The sequence below is a fragment of the Haemorhous mexicanus genome, chromosome Z, assembly GCF_027477595.1.
Source record: "Haemorhous mexicanus isolate bHaeMex1 chromosome Z, bHaeMex1.pri, whole genome shotgun sequence".
Classification (NCBI taxonomy): domain Eukaryota; kingdom Metazoa; phylum Chordata; class Aves; order Passeriformes; family Fringillidae; genus Haemorhous; species Haemorhous mexicanus.
The window spans coordinates 41,375,627-41,395,141 of record NC_082381.1 but is presented as its reverse complement, the minus strand read 5'-3'; the positions used below and the strand labels follow the sequence as shown (position 1 = coordinate 41,395,141).

At 47.9% G+C, this 19,515-nt stretch overlaps 1 protein-coding gene across 2 annotated transcripts in view; it reads left to right on the top strand.

Annotated features, from left to right (window-relative positions):
- The first annotated feature begins 3,824 nt into the window (after positions 1 to 3,824).
- Positions 3,825 to 19,515, top strand: part of CORO2A (coronin 2A) — a 57,632-nt gene continuing 41,941 nt past the window's right edge. The window contains exon 1 of one of the 2 annotated variants that reach the window (XM_059873751.1): positions 3,825 to 3,901. The gene's annotated coding sequence lies outside the window, so the exon portion shown is untranslated. Of the gene's footprint in view, positions 3,902 to 4,140; positions 4,243 to 19,515 lie in introns of those variants that run through there. The other variant, XM_059873753.1, reaches the window with a different exon arrangement.

The window sequence follows — 19,515 nt, the reverse complement described above, 5'->3', positions numbered from 1 at the left end:
CCCCTTGTAATACCAAAATTGTCCGGATAAAAACTTTCTAGCACAGGTTTGAGTATTAAAAAGCAGCATTCTTTATTGCAGTGTGCTGGTCACTCAGAGGATCCTTCCTCTAACTGAGTGCCCTGGGCATTGGGTAAATGCTCAAACTGTGAGTTTTTAATCATACACACTGATGACATATTCACTGGCTACCCGTGATTACTTGATGTATGTGTATTAATTTATTTTACATAGTCACACCCTCTTTTTGGAAGTCCTTATATGGTTCTTAGGGGTTTGTCTTTAATGTCCAGTGTCCTTTATAGGTGCCTGTTCCTCAGCTCTCATTTTGAGTAAGTGCAATATCATTGCTTTGCATACCTTCTGCTTTCTCAGCTTTGCAAAGCTAAGCTAGCATCCTGTTTGTGTTTTGAATGATTTTTTTTTTGTCTACTCCTCCAAGACTACATTGTTCCCTTTATTTGATAAGAGTAAAATGTTTTTCTGTTCTATTGTCATTATCATTTGGGAAAAAAATTGTACTCAGCCCAGCATTACAATTCCATGCTGAAAATAATACCTATATTTTTTTCTTTTACAAAGTAATTTTGTTGGTAGAAAAGTATTGTCTGTGGGCAGCATTTTGCAGGGAGGAAAAGTTCCAAAACACAATTAAAACCAATTGATATTTTTTTCTGCATCTTCCAATAATATTTTTCAACATCATAAAAGCTTTTGCACCTTGATGGGAAATGCCAATGCCACAAACTCTGAAAAGGTTTCCAGTTTTGACACTACCATTGCAATGGTGCTTTGAATCAGTCCCAAAGCTGGTAAGTGTTTTTCCCTCCATGCCACCCGCCTGCATACATGTGGCACAGCTAGTTATAGTGAACTGCATGGGGCTGGAAAGTAGGAAAAATAGGAACCAGTGAAGTTTTTGTTAAAGATTAAGCTAATTGGTCATAACTAATTAGCAGCTTCCACCATTTGTCTCCATCCAGAGACATATCAGGCCCCTTGTCCTCTGCAGGCAGGGATAAAGCAGAGTTCAGTGTTTGCTGCAGTGTCTCCCCTTTGGTGCAGATGTACTGGGCTGTGTGCTGGTATAACTTAGCCTTGAATTAAATATACCTGAGGATATCATGTCTGCAAAATGGTCATGCCTTTCCTAGGCTTGTAAGGCATATTACCATGCAGAAAGTAGTACCCTTCTGTCTCTTCTCATCCACCTCTGTAAATGCTCCATGCCAGTCAGGACCTTGCTCCCAGGCAGCTGTGCCCAGCTGGGTGAAGTGCTTTATCATTCCTGCACAGACACCATGAATGTGGCCATGCTGATGTAGCTCCTGCAATGGAAGAGCAGACCAGCCACAACAGGTGCCAGCTCTGCTCTTCCAGTGGCTTGCCACAGGTTGAGATACTGCACATGGCTAACAGCAGTGTTGTTCTGTTGCACTGCTGTGAGGCTCTCCTTCATAACCAACTCTGCTGGAGTGGTATCTTTCCACATCTCACTATTTTGCATGGGGCAGAAACAGTGGGTGGGATACCAGCCTGCCTCTGGGCCTGATTTCTGACACCTAATGGTGTGGGATGGCAGAGAGTTACAGAACATGCTGCTGGATCTCAACAGAAAGCACAAACATGTTGGCTGCTGGAGGCTCTTTACGCAGCGGAAGTATTGGATGGGAGAGCTCTTTCCCAAAAGCCACTTCTGTGGACACAGGCTGTCAGCAGCGGTTGCTCAGCCAAGCTCTTGCTGCTGGATGACCAGTTGAGACATCTCAGGGAACATGACAGAGATTTCACCCCAGGCCCAGCCACCCAGTTTAAGACTGCAAAGGGGACTGGGGAGCAAAACCATTCACTTTGTCAGCACCTAAAACAGCTCTCAGGAATGGCACTTGCACATGAGTAGCACAGCCAGATGCCTACAGTGGACAGAGCTGTAGGCAGAAGAAATCTTTCCCCCCAAAGACCCTAAACAAAGATGTCTTTGTCTCTCTGTCAGTCCTGCATGCAATCTTCTACAGTATACTCAGGGCTGGAGCACAACATATGTTAAAGGAAGCACTGGAAATCATCTGGACAGCATCAGTACCTGACCTGTCTTGTACTTCTACATGGGGAACATGTGTGCACACACACTGCAAGGATCCTGAGGGTTACCAGAAGTCATCTCAATTCCTGTAGGCATGGCAGGCCCAGGACAGCTGCTGCACTAGCATCCACAATTCATGTCCACAGGAATTCCTTCCTGCGCTCCATCCATGGATATTTCTTCTCAACTGTTGTCTGGTAGTGTATCTGCTAAAGTGCCTCAGTCTCTTGGGATGTCCTGGTCTGGCATCTGGTGGCAAAGGATGAAGATCACTCTTAGTGGTTGCTGGTTGGTTCTGAAATTCTGCTCAACACCCTTGAAGAATTCAATGGATCTGATCTTTTCACAGGCCTCATTTTTCTTCTCCAAAAGGACTTGAGGTGTCCTGGCAGATGTGCTAATGACAACATCACACATGCAGTCTCCTCTTTTACTAGAGCTAGGGTCTCTAGTGAGGAAGTGGTTGCTGGGTTGGTGGTTGTTATCTCCCCTTGATGGAATTACCTTTCAGCTAAGGACACACTTTCTGCCTCCCTCTCTTGGCACTGTCAACAGTTCTTACTGTTCCAGTGATTTCAATCCTGCTATGTTGCCTGTTGTTGCTTCGGTTGAGAGTGTTTGAGACATTTTTTTTGGAAGGATTTACAAGGCTTCTACCCCTTCTGTCTTTGTCTACATCTGCTAAGGTTGATATACAGCTTCTTGATAAATAGTACTTTGCCTTGAGGAGTTAATAATTGGTAACAGCATCCATGCTATCGTTTGGGCATGTAGGCTTTTCTGTTTGTTCCCTTACACTGATCTGCAGCATCTCGCTTGTGAAAGACACTGAGTCTCACAGTCTTGTCACAGCTGCTAGCTCAGCCCAGAGCTGCCTCTGCTACCCAGTGAGAGATGGGACTAAGGTATGTAGATGTGCTATCTGTCTCAGACTCTGATTAATCAGACAGGACCAGAGCGGTGTTACCTGAGGTGGTGACCTGACCAAAGAAACTGCCTCAGCTATTTGATCTTGGGTGCTGCTATCTACTTACCAAGTTCCTCATTCAGGGCACTGAGGAGGTTTGCAGTGCTGCCAAGGTACCAGCTGACCCCAAAGTCTGATTGTGAGCTCTGTGAGAAGCTTTCTAAAGCCATATGCCATTAGTAAACGACCTGCAGCTTTGGGCCAGTCTCTCTCCATCTGCCAGGGACTGCTGAGAGAGCCAGAGACTGCCAGCTAAGGCTGGCACATTAAAACTGTTGCAGGGGTGAGTGCAGTGTTCAGGATGTGTGGTACCTGGTGGGCACACTGAGGATATGGCACAGAGTACTCAGAAGCTCTCTGAGCTAATGCAAGGCCTGTGGTACTCTCACTGCAAGTGACAGCAACGTCCTGATGCTGTCAGGTCGATCTCGTAATGAGAATCACGAAATCGCCTTTCACCATGTGCCTCCAGGCAGAGTCGGAGACCCACCTGCAGCGGCGATGGCGCACGTCGGCCCGGGTGGGATGGCTCCCAAGCCCAGGGTAGCGGAGAGGCACTCGAGCACCTTGCTGTGGTTGCGGACGGGCTCTCCCCGCCACGGCACCAGGACAAGCCCTCGCTGGCGACGGGAGGTTGCACCCAGGAACCGGGCATGGCCGCGGACCTGATCGCCCCGGGCAGACTCTTCGGAGCTCCACGGGGCCAGCAGCAGCCCCCGGTGGCCGCCGGCACCTCCCGGCTGCGGGGCGCGGCGCGGGGGCGGGCCGGGGCGGGGACCGCGGGCGGGCCGGGCCGGGCTGGCGCGGCGCGGCTCCCGTGCGCACTTCCAGACCCCATCGCCAGCGGCAAGGTACGAGAGCGCGGGTGGTGGTGCGGGCGTGGGGCCGGGACACGCGCGGGCAGGGCCGGCTCGGGCACCTGCCGCAGCCCGGGGCCTGCGGAGCGCGGCGGTCCCGGGGAGCGGGAGGGGACGCCCGCTCTGCCCGCCTTGCGCCGGGGGTGCCGCAGCTCCCTCCGGCCCCACCCCGCTTTGTGAGGAGCTGGGGCAGCCGCCCGCAGCCGCGGGGGCACCGACGGCCGGGGGATGCCTCAGCCGCCCGGCGCCTCGGGCATCCCTCCGTGCGTGCGGCGGAGCGGGGCGTTCCCGCCGGCCGCGGTCGGGGCAGCCGGTGCTGGTCGCGCCCTCCGCGGGTAAGATTCTTCGCTAGGCAACAGCGCCAGGGCTATTCCCGCAGGGATCTGCCGGCGGGGTTTTGTGCGCGGGGTGTGGCGGACTGGCAGCCGGCCCACGGCGGGAGCCCTCCGACCCGGGGGTCTGCAGGCAGCGGTGCGCGGAGCAACAGGGCTTCTTGCCGACCCGAGCCATCAGCAGGATGGCTCATCAGCCTGGTCGGGCACGCTGCGCCTCCTGCCAGCCCTGCCGCCGGTGGCACGGTCTGGCATCTGTATAACTTCGCTTATTATTTATACAGAAGCCTCACCTATGGCTGTGTGTGCGATGGGTTAAATTTGGCCTCTTTCCTGCGAGTTGTGGGGAATTCGGGTGCTTGATGTCAGGGTAGGTCACATCTTGAACAGAGCGTGACGACAACCACATCAATAACTCTCTGGCACCGGGATCCCCTGGTCCCACTTCCCCCTGAAGGGGGAACTGGCACCTTGAAGGGGTCTTATTTTCAGGCAGCACATCTTTGAGGACTGATTCTTCCGTGGGTCTGGCTTTGATGCCGCAGCTCTGTCAAAGGCCAAGACAGGCTGTTGAAGACAGCACTTTGCAGACCGATGGCCCGGTGAGCCCAGCTATGTGTAGAGTCTGAACATATTGCTCACTTTGCAGGGAGTGGTGCCCTCCTTGTCGTGCTCTGGAGCATCCTGTCTGTTCCTGATTCCCATTCCACCCTGCCCCAGTCCCAGCCCTTTTTATTTATGCTTTCTAAGAAGACACTGTACTGCAGTCCTTTTGAAGGGTATTTACCTGGACAGACTTAGCTTCTTTTGGCCCCTTGGGTGCTCAAGAGGAGTGATTTCTGCAGAGGATTCAGGGAACATTTGGGAGAAGGTTGACTGATGGTTGCCTTTAAGCTTCTCCAGTGCAGGCTCCCCAGTGGGTTAAAAAAGGAGCAGCCTGTGTAGCCCTGCTGTTCCCTTTGTTCTTCCTCTGGCTGTGCCCTCTTTGGAGAGCTCTGATCTCTCCTGGTTTGATCAGAGATAGGGAGTGACTGATGGAGACACTAGGGAGTTCATGTTTTGGTTGTGAGCATTTCAGGAAACTCTAGAGCATTGGGAGGCAGAACAGGGGAGAGCTGGTTGCTTCTAAGAGACAGGAAAAAAAGACGTGTTTTCATCTGTGCTGCTGTAATTTGGTGAATTAGCATTATGACATCTATTATTATAGCTTCTATGAGCTGCATTTCAAATTCATGCAATCTGTTACTCTGTAGCAACAAATCACTGCCCATTATCTCAGTAGAGCTGCCTTAGGAAATGTGAGACCCAGGTACTGGTGATGTTTGGACAAAGAGCCACACAATTCTGCTGCCTGCACCCCAACCCTGCCCTAAGCTCCTCATGGCCCCTCTTCCTCTGAGTCAAAGCACCTAGGCATGAGCGTGCCTGTTTTTGCAAGGCCAGGGATGAGGGAGACCACTGTCTCCTGCCTGACCAGCAGCACTGATCACCTCCATCCCATTCATCCAGCTGGCTGCTGTTTGTATCTGTGCAGCAGGTGGATTTCCTGATGGCAGGTCAGGGTATCTCCAGATGTTGTGTGCTTCTCATTCTCCTTTTCTGCCTGGGTAATTACTGTCTGTCTTTCAAGTGTGCTGGTTTGTCCCCTCTGAGCAAATTTCCCACTCTGCAAATGCCAGCAATGGAAAATATTTTCTCGTTTCTGTGTCCGCTACATTCGTTTGTAGCTGGATAATGAGTGGATTTTCAGTTGCCTAAGTCTGTGTGTCTCTTTCTAGGTGCATTGGCACCGGGCAGGCTGCTGTCTCTGGAACAGATTTATGGTGCTTCTGCAAGGGGGAGTTCTCTCTTGCCTGTGGGCTGTCTGGACTGCCAGATGCCTAAATGTGGTGTGAGCTGTGTTTTGGGGATGAATAGTTGAGGACAGAGCAGGTCCCTGTGCTGTGAGCTTCAGGTGTCCAAGCACTCACTGTTACAGAGGTTTAGGGAGACAACTGAAAGCTTTGGCATATCCCAGAAAAAAAAGGCGATGCTTTGAGTGGTAGACGGTTGCTTTGGGGCAGGCTAAGCTGTATTTGATGCCTGACCTTGCAGGCTCCTCATAATTTGTGGTCAGTTTGTTGCCTCTGACTTTTTTGTATTCCTTGATCCACAGTGGCTGCATAGTATGAAGTCTTCACGCTACCTTGTTAGGTCCAGATTTCCCCAGCAGGGATTTTGATGGGAAAACTGTTGGGGAATGGGCTGTGACAGGGTATGACAGAGACTCTGTAAAGAAACTGTGTGGAGGGAAACTGTCCCAGAGATCATTTCCCCACCATCCACTCTTGGCTGGTTCAAGGGGACTCAGCCAGTCCTTAACAGCCACACCCTGTTCTCCACTCTCTTAGGAAAAGTTTGTTTGAAGTGTTTGCTTCAACAAAAAAGCCCCACAAAATGCCAGCACCTTATCTGAATGTTCCTGACCCCCAGTTATAAACACCAGTGATCTTACAGCTGGCCAGTGGGCTGTCTGGGTGGCTGCTGATGGATGCTACTAAACTGCTGCTCAGAGCCAAGAGCATCCCTGGTGAGGCTGGACAGCAGCTGTGCTTTGAAAGAGCTGTGTCTGGCCACCTTTTGATGCACAGCAGGAGCACAGACGGTCTGGTCTCTTGCTCCCGTGGCAAGAAGGCACCGGAGCGATGGTGTGGTGAGGTGTTTCACATGTAGTCATTACGTGGCTTCCCGTAAGCACACGCTGTAAAGCTGCCCTGGCTGCGGAGCTGACTGAGGCAAGCAGCCTGCAGCACACTGCAATTATGCTGACGCGCCTCCTGCCTCTCCTCAGGAGGAACAGGAAAGACCTTTACATCATCCAGGAGGTTGTACTGGCTGAGAGGTTTTGATACTCACAGGGTTTTACTGGCTTGTATAGAAGCTAGACTGGCCTAGTATTTCCAGGGATTTCCCCTCTGTGGTATTACAGGCTTGCCAGCAATTCCCCATTTTGAAAATACACCCTGCAGGGCTCTATTAGTGTAATGCTGATGCTTACTATTTCTAAAGCACTTTGAAATTCACAAATAGGACTTTCTGACCCTCAGCCAAGCAAAATCCTTTCTAAAGCTTGGAGACATGCTGCTGCCAAGAGCAGGACCAATGACAGTGTGCAGCTCCAAGCCCTGTTCTCTCTTCCCTTGTTGACCTGTTCCCTGCTCTGCTTCACACAGTTTCAAATTTTCCACTGCAGTGCCCAAAGTTTGGTGCCTCTCTTGCTCTTTCTTCTGGGCATCCTTCAGGGCCCTGGTTTGTTGAAGAGTTTCCTTCCAGTCTGGTGAATAGCCTGCTCTTCATCTCTGTGCCAAGAAACATGGACCTACCTGCAGAGGGGAGGTTGCAACTGATGAGTCTGCAGTGCTTCTCTCCCTCTGTGGGACAGAGTCACCTAAGAAAATGATAAGGAAGACAGAGCAGAAGTAAATCCCAGCAGCTATGCTATTTTTATAGCTGAGATTAAGACAAAGTTCATGAAAGCTGATAAGATAGCTTCCAGGAAAGCAGCAGAGGACAAACTCCATCTTGTTCTTCCTCCTGCAGTTCTGGGAGCTGTGCTTAAACAGGAGAGGAGGCAATGCTGGGTGAGAGCTTCTCCCAGAAAAAGGTGACTGGGCAAGGCTGTCCATGTCAGGGCTGCATTAATACAGGAAATATGATCCTCGTGACTTGAGCTTATACATGAAGTTGAGCAGGGACAAAAAAGTGTGCGGAGGGGCCAAGGCAAATACTGGGTTTACTCCCAAGAGCCAAAATTAATCAGTCCTTTCTCTCCAAATACTGTGATTTAAACTTGCCTTCCAGAGCATATGTTACAAGAGCTGAATTCCTCCTTGGGAGACTCTGAAATCTCTGGATCCCACCCCAGGTTTTCTGGGAATCAATGGTAGGGTGCATGAGAAGTGCTTGGTGGGCAGATGCCTTTTTCTCGGACGTGGCTCCCTCTGTGTGCTGGGATATGGACTGAAACCGCAGGCGAACAAGAACACGTACAAGCACAGGTCTGGGAGCAGCAGATCTCTCCCTGTACTGTCTGTCCTACTCCAGCCCCACCTGGATATTGTTTTGCTATGGAGTGTTAGCATGTAGGACATTTGCCAGTCTGCCAAAAGGACCCCTGAAGGGCTGCCCCTGAATGACCCCCAGTGTCACACCATTGATCTGTGCTGAGTCCTGTAGCACCCAGCCACCCTGTTGGGTGTCTGTGCAATTTTGCTTTCTGGGCTGCAGCAAACTTGACTCTGCCAGTGCTGTTCAGTTCTCAGCCACCTTTCATATGGTTACATCAAGGTTATTTCAAACCAGTTATTTAAAATAGTGTTTCACAGTGTTTTCCCTAAGCAAGAATACACAAATCCTGAAAAATGTAAACCATATTGCCTAAGAAAAGCATAGCTACCATTTTGCCTGAATTGCTGGCACAGTTGCAGTGCTCGTTTCTAGGAAGCCTAACACTGATGTTTTTAGGAACACCACCTGTAATGTGAATGATGCCAGGAAGGACCAATCTTCCTTGTCACCCTTGGTTTCTTCTATTCTATCTGCTCCTTAAAAGGAGCCTGTGCTGGCAACAAAATTGCAGGGTAATAGGCATAGAGAATCCAGACAGCTCTTTAATTGCAAGAGACAAGTGGAAGCAGTCAAAGATTGTCTTGCTAACATCTACTTAAATGTAATTAGTCCACATTATTTTTCTCTGCCATTTTCTCTAATTTAATTTGAATACCAAAATACACACGTAGAGGAACAAAAACAAAATCAGAATAGCATTGCTCCAAGTTCCTGCTCTTGTAATGTTCAGCTTCTTCTACATGAGAGGCTCTTTTCCTTCCAGTCAGGGAGGATCAGAGTCTGTCTTCTGACCCCTCCTGCCTGTGGTCATGGCTGTTTCACTTTGAATTTGCAAAAGGTCTTTATGTCAGTAACTGATGCTCAAGTCTTAATTGAAAAGATTGACTTTGCCAATGATAACCTGGCATCTGACATGTTCCATAGAAATCAATTGGAATTCAGTGTCTCACAGTTTTAAAAATCATGGCATTTATTTAAAGGGTTAATAGGGATTGAAGTGTTTGATTTCACAGCCCCTTACATCTATTTGAGGCTCATGCTCCTGTCATATATTAATCTTCTTGTGCAGTAGTTCTGGGTGTGATGCATCCTGCCAGGATGTGCCAACACAAGTCTTGAAGCAGAAAAACCCAACCCTTCTATAAGATTTTATAGGTAAAAGCCCAAGTGGAAAGTTGATGCTTTTGTCTTTTTTGGTCTCCAGGTTGTATTTTGGTGAACTCTTGGTTTCTGTGGAATTGAAAAGATCAAAAATTGCTTCTGTCTTTATAGATAATGGATTCTTCAATTGGGCTGACAAACCACAATGAGAGCCAGTAGCTGGAAGCAGAAGTTATTACTTGGCAAAATAATAAAGCAGTTGTGTTTTTAGCAGCAAAGAGGAGGAATCGTGGGAAGAGCTTCCCAGGATGATGCATAGCTAGAAACTTGAACAGGATGATCACCTAAATAATGTCACTCAGTGCAAATAGCAGTGTTCTCTGGAAGTAGGTGACATCTCTCAGTCTGCCATTAGCCAAACAGCAGCTACCTGGCCTCCTGAAAAAATTTCTGTTCTCAGCTTGTCACCCTTAGAGCATCTCATCTCATCTCACAGATACACATCTCCTCTGCAAGCTCCCAGCATGTTCTGCTGGGCTTTGCCTTTAGGGTCCCAAGGTGGTATTCTGGTTCCCTAAGACAACAGCTGACTTTCTCTCCTGAGTTATGTTTTATGGTCTCTGGAGGGATGACAATTTGAAGGCAGGTGTCCTCTGAGCCAGTTTGAACATTGACTGTAAGTGGAGAAGGACTTCATTGGCTGTGTTGACTTGAGGTCTGGAGAGGGTAGGGTAGGTAACTCATCCTCATGGAGGCAGAGCACTGGGTAGGACCAGTACCTGCTTTTGTGATTGGTGTGTAATGACCCACTGAGTTCACAATTATCCAGACAGGGGCTTAGCAGGATGGTTTTCTTACCTTTAGTACCTCGACCTCTGGAGATTTTCAGAATTCACATGAGTGAGGCTGTGAAAAGCCTGGCTTGACTTAAAGGCTGACCCTGTTTTGACTGGAAGTTTGTGCTTTGGACCATCCGAGGTCCCTCCCAGCCTAAATTTGCCTGTGATTTGGTCATGATACTAGAAGCAAAATCCTGGTGATGATATTAGAAGTGGAGGTTTCGCAAAGTTAAAGCAAGGAAACCCACAGCTAAAATCCACCTAGAAAGTCTGTCTTGGTTCTTGTGTTCCATGCTTCTTTCCCAATCTTCATGATGCATGTTGAACTCGGATAAGTGGTTGAGAATTCCTAACTTTCTCTGCAGCACACATATCTGCTTTATAGGTTGATGCGCTAAATTGAGAAAAAATATCAAAGGATATCCTTGAGAACATTTTGGTCATCCTAGAGGTTTAAAAAAACCCTATTTCACTAAAGCTTATCTTGCTCTTAGCTTGGGGAATCTCTTTGTTTTGACACTTTTGATTTGGTATCCAGTTTTCTGTGGGCTGTTACTAGAACAGGGCTTCTTCAGCCTGATAGAGAAAATGCATTTAATGTGTAAAGAGGGAACTGAAGTGACAATTTCTCTACCTTCTCTTTCTTTCAATTTTGAGAAACTAGTCATTATTTTATGCATGGTTTTGCATATTTCTGAAGAGTTAAAATGTCTTACCTATACTTCCTTCCCTGACATGACTTGCAACATGAACTTCTCTATGACTTCATGACAGCTTACCTTACATATATAAAAAAAAATCGCAGCATTTGTACTCTTATTTCTGCCTATCTTGCAGTCAAACTCAGTTGTGTGAGTTTGGAAGATTAATGGCACTGGAAGTGTTTCACACACCTTTTGTTGTTGTGGGGTTCTGCTTCCACTGGTGCCACTGGCCACTACCGGAACAGACAGATGATCACACAGTGGTTTTAGTCTCTTAGTGTGGAAATCTGCAAGTGTCTTTGACTCCTGCAGAAAAGCAAGACTTCCCCAGGAAATCTAGATTTTTATTTTGAGCTATTTCCAAACTTACCCCTTTTAAACTTTCATATCAACTTGTGTCATTACCTGCTGTCCTTCCTATGCCTGGAGTTCCCTGGCATGACAGTGTCATCCAGGACAGGTGTAGCACTCACCTGCAGTCCTTGAACCTGCTCAGGGAGCCCTCTGTGGGACTCATCCCACTTGCTGTCATCCTTGGCTAGTCTAGGAGCACAGTGCTGACTCTCCACTGGCTCTGACCAGTCTTCAGAAGTTTCCTGGAGCCTGAAGGCTATCGGGTCTGGAAAGCCCTAGATACTAATGTAGTTTCTTGAATGCATATAAGATAGTCACAGAAAACTGCATATTCAGATAGCTGCAGTGAGGCCCAGTGTGTCCTACCCAGTGCGTTATTTCTCACTCTTCTTCACACAGACAGTCTTTGTTTTTGCTGCCTAAGGCATGGAAATAGCATCCTAAGCTGCCTGGCCTGCATTATGTCAGGAATTCAGAATTCTGCTTTAATTCGCAGCCAGATTTTAAGGACTGTGCTACCTTTTTGGGTTTTCTTTAAATTTTTTTTCTTTTTCCTACTGCACTGATTTTAAAAAAAAATGCCAGAACTATCTGGGTACATCTATAATGCAACTGGGTCTTCCATGCCTCGTGCCAGACTAGCTTCCTGCAGCTCATTGAGGACCTGGTAATGCAGAAAGGGAATGCTGAGGAGGACAACTGTTTAGCTTGGAAAAGGTATGTCTGAAAAGGGATATGACATACAGCTTTTCACATATGGTAGTATGATGGGATGGAGAGTTCAGATAGGGAGTGATTGTTCCTCTGTTTATCATTGCCCAGGAGCTACAGGATACAGATAAACAGTGGAACGCATTGACACAGGATGTTGGGGATGTGGTTCAAGAAAAGCCATTAGATGAATCTGCAGGCGGAAAATCCATTAGGGCTGGCTAAACAGACAGATAAGCCTTTGGCTCTAAAAGTCAGTGAGGCACAGATGCCCAGAGCTGACTCAAAGGCATAGAAAAGATCAGTTTGTTGGCGTGGATATCAGCTGTGCTGGGGAAATAGGCTGGCATAGAAAGCAGCAGTGGTAGAAGGAGAGAGAGCCTTTAGCAGGGAGGTCTGCAGGGATGTGGAGGCACTTCTAGAGGGGCTCCTGCCTGGAAGGATTGAAGAGAAGGCTGGTGCATTGGGACAAAGCTGGAAGATGATCAAAACTCTTACTGGCGGAGATACGTGAAGGGGCTGGCAGGAATGAAGTATACAGTAATTAAACTACTACAATGTGGGAGGAGAGGCTGATCTTCATTGCTGGGAGGTGTGAAGATGGAGAGGTGCGAAGAATGAGACTGGAGGAGAGCAGTGGTGCTGAATCAAACGATCAGAGATTGAGGAGCACCTAAAAGAAATATTAGAGTGCAGTACTTGGAGGAGAGGAGGTAAAGCAAGTAGTCTATATGAAGACAGGTAAGGCTGAAGGTCAATCAGAGAGGGATGTCTGTGTGCAGTGACTCGCTTCTATGCTAGCTGTAGCATCTATAGTTCAAGAAAAGCAGATCTGGAGAGTGAAAGAGGTGATACCAGGACTTTTTATATCCACAGGCATTTTGGATGTTTTAATTTGACTCAGCTGGTTCCATAGCAGATGGAGAATACTGGGACCTGATCCTGGAATGATTTAATTTCAGCTGGAGGGAATCCTGTCTGCATGTTCCAAGATGGCTTTGCAATGCAAACTGGAGTGCAGTGAATGGCAGCAATAAAGAGATTGGCCCCAAACCCATGCTCCAAGTCTGAACCAAACAATACTTTTGGACTTGCACTGATGGAATAGTTTCAGAGTGATGGCATGGTTTCCAGAAACTGTATATTTGCCAAGCCCAGGAGGTGAATGAATTGGCACAGAATCTCTTTTCCCTGGCCGGGAAAGAATGGGTAGTCTTCCTACTTAGTCGGCATCAATCATAGCCAGACTAAGAACCAAAAAGCAAAACTCAACCTGCTACTGACTACTGATGCTCTAAATGATGAATTTTAAAATTGATAATATATAGGGTACCATACTCACAATGGGGTGACATCAAACTGGAGACCTGTCCCTAGTGGGCTTCCACAGGGCTCCATCCTTGGCCCTTGGCTCATTAACAACTTGGGTGCAGGACTGAAAGGGATACTAAGCAAGTTTGCCAATGACACTAAATTGCATTAACTGTTGACTCCCTTGAGGACAGAGAGGCCCTGTGGAGAAACTCTAATAAAATAGAGGGTTGGGCAACCACCAACAGTATGAAGTTTAACAAGGGGAAGTGCTGGATTGTGCACTTGGGGAGGGGCAACCCTGGATGTGTGTATAGACTGGGGAACAAGAGACTGGAGAGCAGCTCCATGGAAAATGACCTGGGGGTCCTGGTTGCTGTCAAGCTGAACATGAGGCAGCAGTGCCCTGGCTGCCAGGAGGGCCCCCGTGTCCTGGGGTGCATCAGGCACAGCATCACAGCCAGGCAAGGGAGGGGATTGTCCTGCTCTGCTCTGCTCTGGGGCAGCATCACCTCCAGTGCTGGGGGCAGTTCTGGATACCACAATGGAAAAAAGACATTGAGCTGTTAGAGAGTGTCCAGAGGAGGGCAATGAAGATGGTGAAGGGCCTAGAGGTGAAGCTGGTTGAGGAGCAGCTGAGGTCACTTGGTCTGTTCAGCCTGGAGGAGACTGAGGAGAGACTTCATTGCAGTTACAACTTCTTTATGAGGGGAAGAGAAGGGGCAGACACTCATACCTACACTCTCATGACCAGTGACAGGACTTGAGGAAAAGGCCTGAAACTGATTTAGGGAAGGTTTAGGTTAGATATCAGAAAAAGGTTCTTCACCCTCAGGGTGGCTGGGCACTGGAACAGGCTCCCCAGGGAAGTGGTTGCAGCACTGTGCAAGACCCCTTGGGGCCCCCTGCGTGGGAGACTCCTAATAAAAAATTCTATGCCAGGAGTAAGAGACAAACAGGACTTTTTCAGTCTTCAGGTTGCTGTTTATTTTTATCTTATCAGAAGTTCTGCACGCTGTCTACACCAGACTCAGTGCACACAGAGAAGACAGCAAAAAAGTCACAAGATGTACAGTTTCAAGGCCTTTTAAAGCTGTTTTATCCAATTAACCCTTAAAATATACTTTATTTCTATTTATCTATCAATAACTAATTATTTGTCTGCCACGCAGCATCTGCATCTCCCCAGCCAATCACCCTGTGCCGCCACCACAGCAGAAAATGGAGTAGATAAAGAAGAAGAAGACCAGACAATGCCCCAAATCCTCCATTTTGTCTTCTATATACCTGCATGCTAAAACCCCAAAACTCTAAATTTTTCACCCTAATATACTATTATCTATTTCACACACTTGCAGATTCCAATTCATCCCAAAGTCTTGGAAACCCTCTCCATGGACGAAAGTTAAAAGCAGTGTTTTCCTGGGGATCGGGACTTGTCAGGACAGGCAGGAAAATATTCCCCATGCCCTGGGTTCCAACACAGCACCAAGCCTGACAGAGTTCAAGAAGTGATTGGACAATACTCTCACATGGAGCGACTCTTGGGGATATCCTGTGCAGGGACAAGAGTTGAATTTCAATAGTCTGGTTAGGTCCCTTCCGACTCAGCATTATTCTGTGATTCTGTGATGTGGTGGAAGAAAGCATTGGCTGTTGTGCCTGTGAGACCTGCCTTTGCTGCTCTCTTGCTGGCTTGTCATGCTTCATATAAGCGGCACCTGCTGTTAAAGAGCTCAAAAGTGTGTTAGGAGTTTTCTGGAGAACAGACAGATGTCAATTCTGACTTAATCAGCCACTCAAAGAGAAAGGCCTCAACTTGAATCATAATTCCACAGGCTCTGCATGGGTGTGGGAGATTTTCCTACACTTCTCTTCTGTGTGGGCCCCTCACTATTTTTTGTATGCAGATGATGCTGTAAGGGAGGTGAAAGAATTCTGCAGCGATGGGTTTCAGAGAATACCTCTGATGCTGCCTGCTGCCTTTCAAGGAACAAAGTCCTGCTGTCATTGCCCTCAGAAGGACAGGGACCATTTCCCTCTAATTCTGGCTCACATCTGGGAAACTTTCAGCTGGTTCTTCTCTGGTCTATGGTAGTAGATATCTGTGTCCTTTGCTGCCAAACCGATTCGCTAAGAGAAAGATACAGCTTCTGGGAGGGCAGTTAGAGAGCCAGACTCTCCCTGGCACTGACAATGTAATAAGGAGACCAAGAATGCAAGCTGCAGCTGGAGAGAAGTAGGTCAGACATTAGAGAAAACTTCATCCCCAGGAGGGCAGTGGGACCAGGCAGGTAGAGGACATTATCCTTGGGGATTTTGAAGGCTCCACATCTGTCCTGAGTTAGAACTATGGGCAGGTTGACTGTGAGGCTTAACTGGAGGTGGAGAGGTGGAGTCTCCTACACTGTGCCCTTGCATGGTTGTGCTTTCCTTCCCAGACAAATAGGAGCCTGGTTAGTGCCCCCCAGCTCTTCAGCAGTTTTCATTTCCCCAGGCAGTTTCAGAGGTGAGATACAGACTTGGTGTCACTGGCCACGATCTCATCACATTCAAGCCTGTGTGTACAGCTCCAGCCACGGGGGAGTGCAGTGACATAGGATCACATTAGATGTGAGGGCTGTATATCGAGACATTCAAGTGAAGTGTGTAACCTCCAAACCTTGACAGTACTCAGGAGAAACATCTGCACTGGGTGTATTTCCATTGTCTCACCATCCCGCTGGGCACTTCAGGTTTTCTCATGTATTTGTGTTCTGATGGCAGCCACAACTGCTCAGGTAGGCAGAAGAGGTTTGAGGGGAAATCTGGCTATCCCAATGGATTCCACTTGGACTCCTGTGGGCAAGTGACCAAGATATTGGGATTCCCTGGAGGTGAACAATCTTGAACCCTTGAACCAGTGATGCTGAAGGAAAACCTTTGCTGCAAGGAAAGCCTTCTGTACAGTAGCCTTTAGCAAAGACACCCACTCTGCCAGATGTCTGCGGGCCTCACAGTAAAGGCAGGTGGACCAAGTGTCCTTGTCTTCCCAAAGAACATAGCAGGTTACTGACACCCAGCTGCATCATTTTGGTGGGGAGCTGAACTTTGGTTTCTGAAACCCAGAAGCCAGCTTGGCCTTGAATAGCAGGAAACTTCTTTTTGAGAAACAGGAGAGTGAAAGCCTAGTGTTCTGGTTTCAGGAGAAACTGCTGAGCTTTGCAGAGTGTCTGATGATGAGTTTTTCAAGGTTGCCTTTCTGACGAGAAATGTGGCGATGTCCCTGAAAGTTCATAACTTCCTTTTAAGCTGAGTTTTTGCAGGTGGGGGGGACAGAAGAGGCTTCCAATTTTTATTGCTCTTTGAACCAGGATTGTTTTATTTGCTTTACTTTTGTAATGAAGTAGGATCTTGCCAGCATATAAAAGGTCTCTAAGGTGGAATTTGCCCTCTTGTTGAATTCAGAAGCACATTAGTACTCACAAGGAAGTTGATAAGCAATAATATTTTCATTGCTGCCCAGGTAACCAGCAAAGTGAAAGAGGGCATTGTCTCTGGAGAATGCAGGCAAGTTAGCTTTATCTTTCTGTACACAGGCTATCTTGGAAGGCTAGAGGTGAATCAGAGGAAGGTGGGGCTTACCCTCCAAAGAGGCTGGCATTGCCCCATCCTCTGCTCCACTAATACTGCCTCCTGCCCTTCCTGAGAGCTCTGATAAGCCTAATGAAACTGAGCTGAGGTTTGGGGTTGTTTTGGGTTTTGCTAGTCTCCATACTCCCGTGATCCACTGTGGTATCTTATAAAGGCCATGTTGACTGAAGGCACATATGTCCTCAACTCACCATGTTTCTTTCTGTCAGAATTTGCAGAATATGGCACCACACGAGGCAGAAAAGGGAGTGGTGAAGGGACAGGTTGAACTGCCAAAAAAAAGTATTACCACTGAGTGTGGAATCATACCTGGAGTCTTCTCCTGTGCCTCCTGGGATGTACAAACTGACTTTGCACTTACTGAGCACAACTGTCTTCACACACACTGAAGGGTGGTCTGTATGCTTCAGCTTGATTTATAGCTGACGTTGGCTGAAAAATATTAATAAAGAAACTTCTCCTGTGACTGGGGGTGATTCGTGGGTGAGTGGTGTGAACCTTCAAGAAGCAGAGCTCCAGGTGCTGTTGGCAGAGGAGTAAGAATGATGGTGCCTCAGGCTCCCTTGCTCCAGGGTGAACCACTTTGGTTGCTTATGGGAAGAATGATGCTTGACAGGCCACTGCAGGGAAGTCCAGCATCTGGCAACAGACCCTCCATGGGCACTTCCCACTCCTGGGCTTTCTAAGCAGGCTGGAGGCTCCAGACTGCTTTATGCCTATAAAAAAAGTAAAACCAGCCCCCCATGAAATTTAATAAAGATAAAAGTCAACTTCTGCTCCTGATGTGCAGCCTCTCCCTGCAGTGAAAGGAGCAGCTCTTGTGAAGGCTGTGAGGGTCCTGGTGGGCAGTAAGTTTGACCAGAGTCATCTGGGTAACTCTGCAGGGCAAATGCAGCCTGAGCTTCTCCACAAGATTCCAGAGAGGCACATTTCCCAAGGAGGCCAATGGGATCTCCATCCTCATCAGTCTTTCAAACTCAGCTGTACAGTCTAAGCAACCTGACCTCCCTTTTTAGTGAACTTTGCTGCGGGCTGAGGACAGGACTGACTCAGGACCTCCAGAAGTGCCTTCTGGCCTAAGGTTTTCGTGTGGTTCTGTGACTTAGCATTGTAATTTCTCTTTGCTTCTCTCCCCTGTCCCAGGGAGGCTCAAGTAAGCATTTGGTGTCAAGATTGGAAGTGACCACAGCAATAAAATAAAGAACAGGTGACAATTCAGCCAGTACTTCATGATGTGCACTTCAAAGTGTTCTTGGGGGTTCTACCCAAAATATAGTCTTGGAGTCCTCACCAGATCAGGTGACAGGAGAGCTTGAACCTCTTCAGAGCTGCCTGAGGCTGTGGTCTCTGCCACTTTCTCTCTTTGCTCTCTTTGCTGCTCTTCACCATCATTGCTGACTGTGCTAAGTTGAGTTAAAAATAACCTGGCTGAGCTATTTATATAAGGTACATGTATTCCCTTGTCCATCTCCCTGCTTTGCCAGGATAGCAGAAGAGCACAGAAGTACCAGGCAGTGGGGATGTGGCAATAACATGGACAGATGTCACCATGAGGGCATTACTAAGCGGGATGCCATTTGGTGTTGCTGCCTGCCTTGGGAAGTGCTCTGTGGTTTAAACCTGTGACTGAGCACGAGTGTGGCTAGGAAACTCATCAAGGAAGGCCACGGGATTTTTGCTGTCTCAACCTTGTCTTGTGAAGAGTGGTCTTGTTTTCACTCACTCCTGGCAGCCCTTCCTGCCCCTGGACATATGTGCTTAAAATTACTTTGAGGGTCACAACACTTGCTGTATCTTCTACAGTAAAAAAATTTGCACAATGTGCATTTTGCCAAGCTTGGGACCTTGGCATGAATTTGGCTTTACTTGGGCAGCCTTGGGTTCCATCATTAGAAAGATGCTCTGAGACAAAAAATGCTGTACCAGCTGGTGGTGATGATTGTGGGGTGCATGGCTGCAGTGGGTTTCTGGAGTCTTTTTGTTCAGTACAGGCTGGGTCTCTACGCAATGTTTGCCTTCCCTGGCCTAAGCCAATCACTGGGGGATGCAAAAGTACTGAAATACCCTTTTGCTTATGGTCTGAGTGGAAGATGCCTGTGTCAGTGGAGGAGCCACTGTCTCACATCTCCTGAGGCTGTGTCCATGCGGCACTACTGCCAGCGGGAGGGAAGGGCTGACATGTCTCCTGCAAGGACTCACATGAGACCTCAACTCCTGCCCTAGCCAGTGTGCACCAAAATAAGGGGCAAGAGGGGCTGCTGTGCACTCTCAGAGAAATTCCTGTTTTGTGGAGGAAATCAACCCATAATTTCAGTTTTGAGTGACTCCTTCACCTTCCTACTTCATGTCCTTTCTACTTGTGCAATATTTATTCTAGAGCTGTTTGTTTTCCACAGCCAGCTTGCCAGGGCACCATATTTAAGTATCTGTGCATGCTGGAGAGCTGCAAATATTCTGGAATGTTATTTAGAGCTGGGTTTTCTGATAAGAGGCAGCATCTCTAGAATATATTGTTC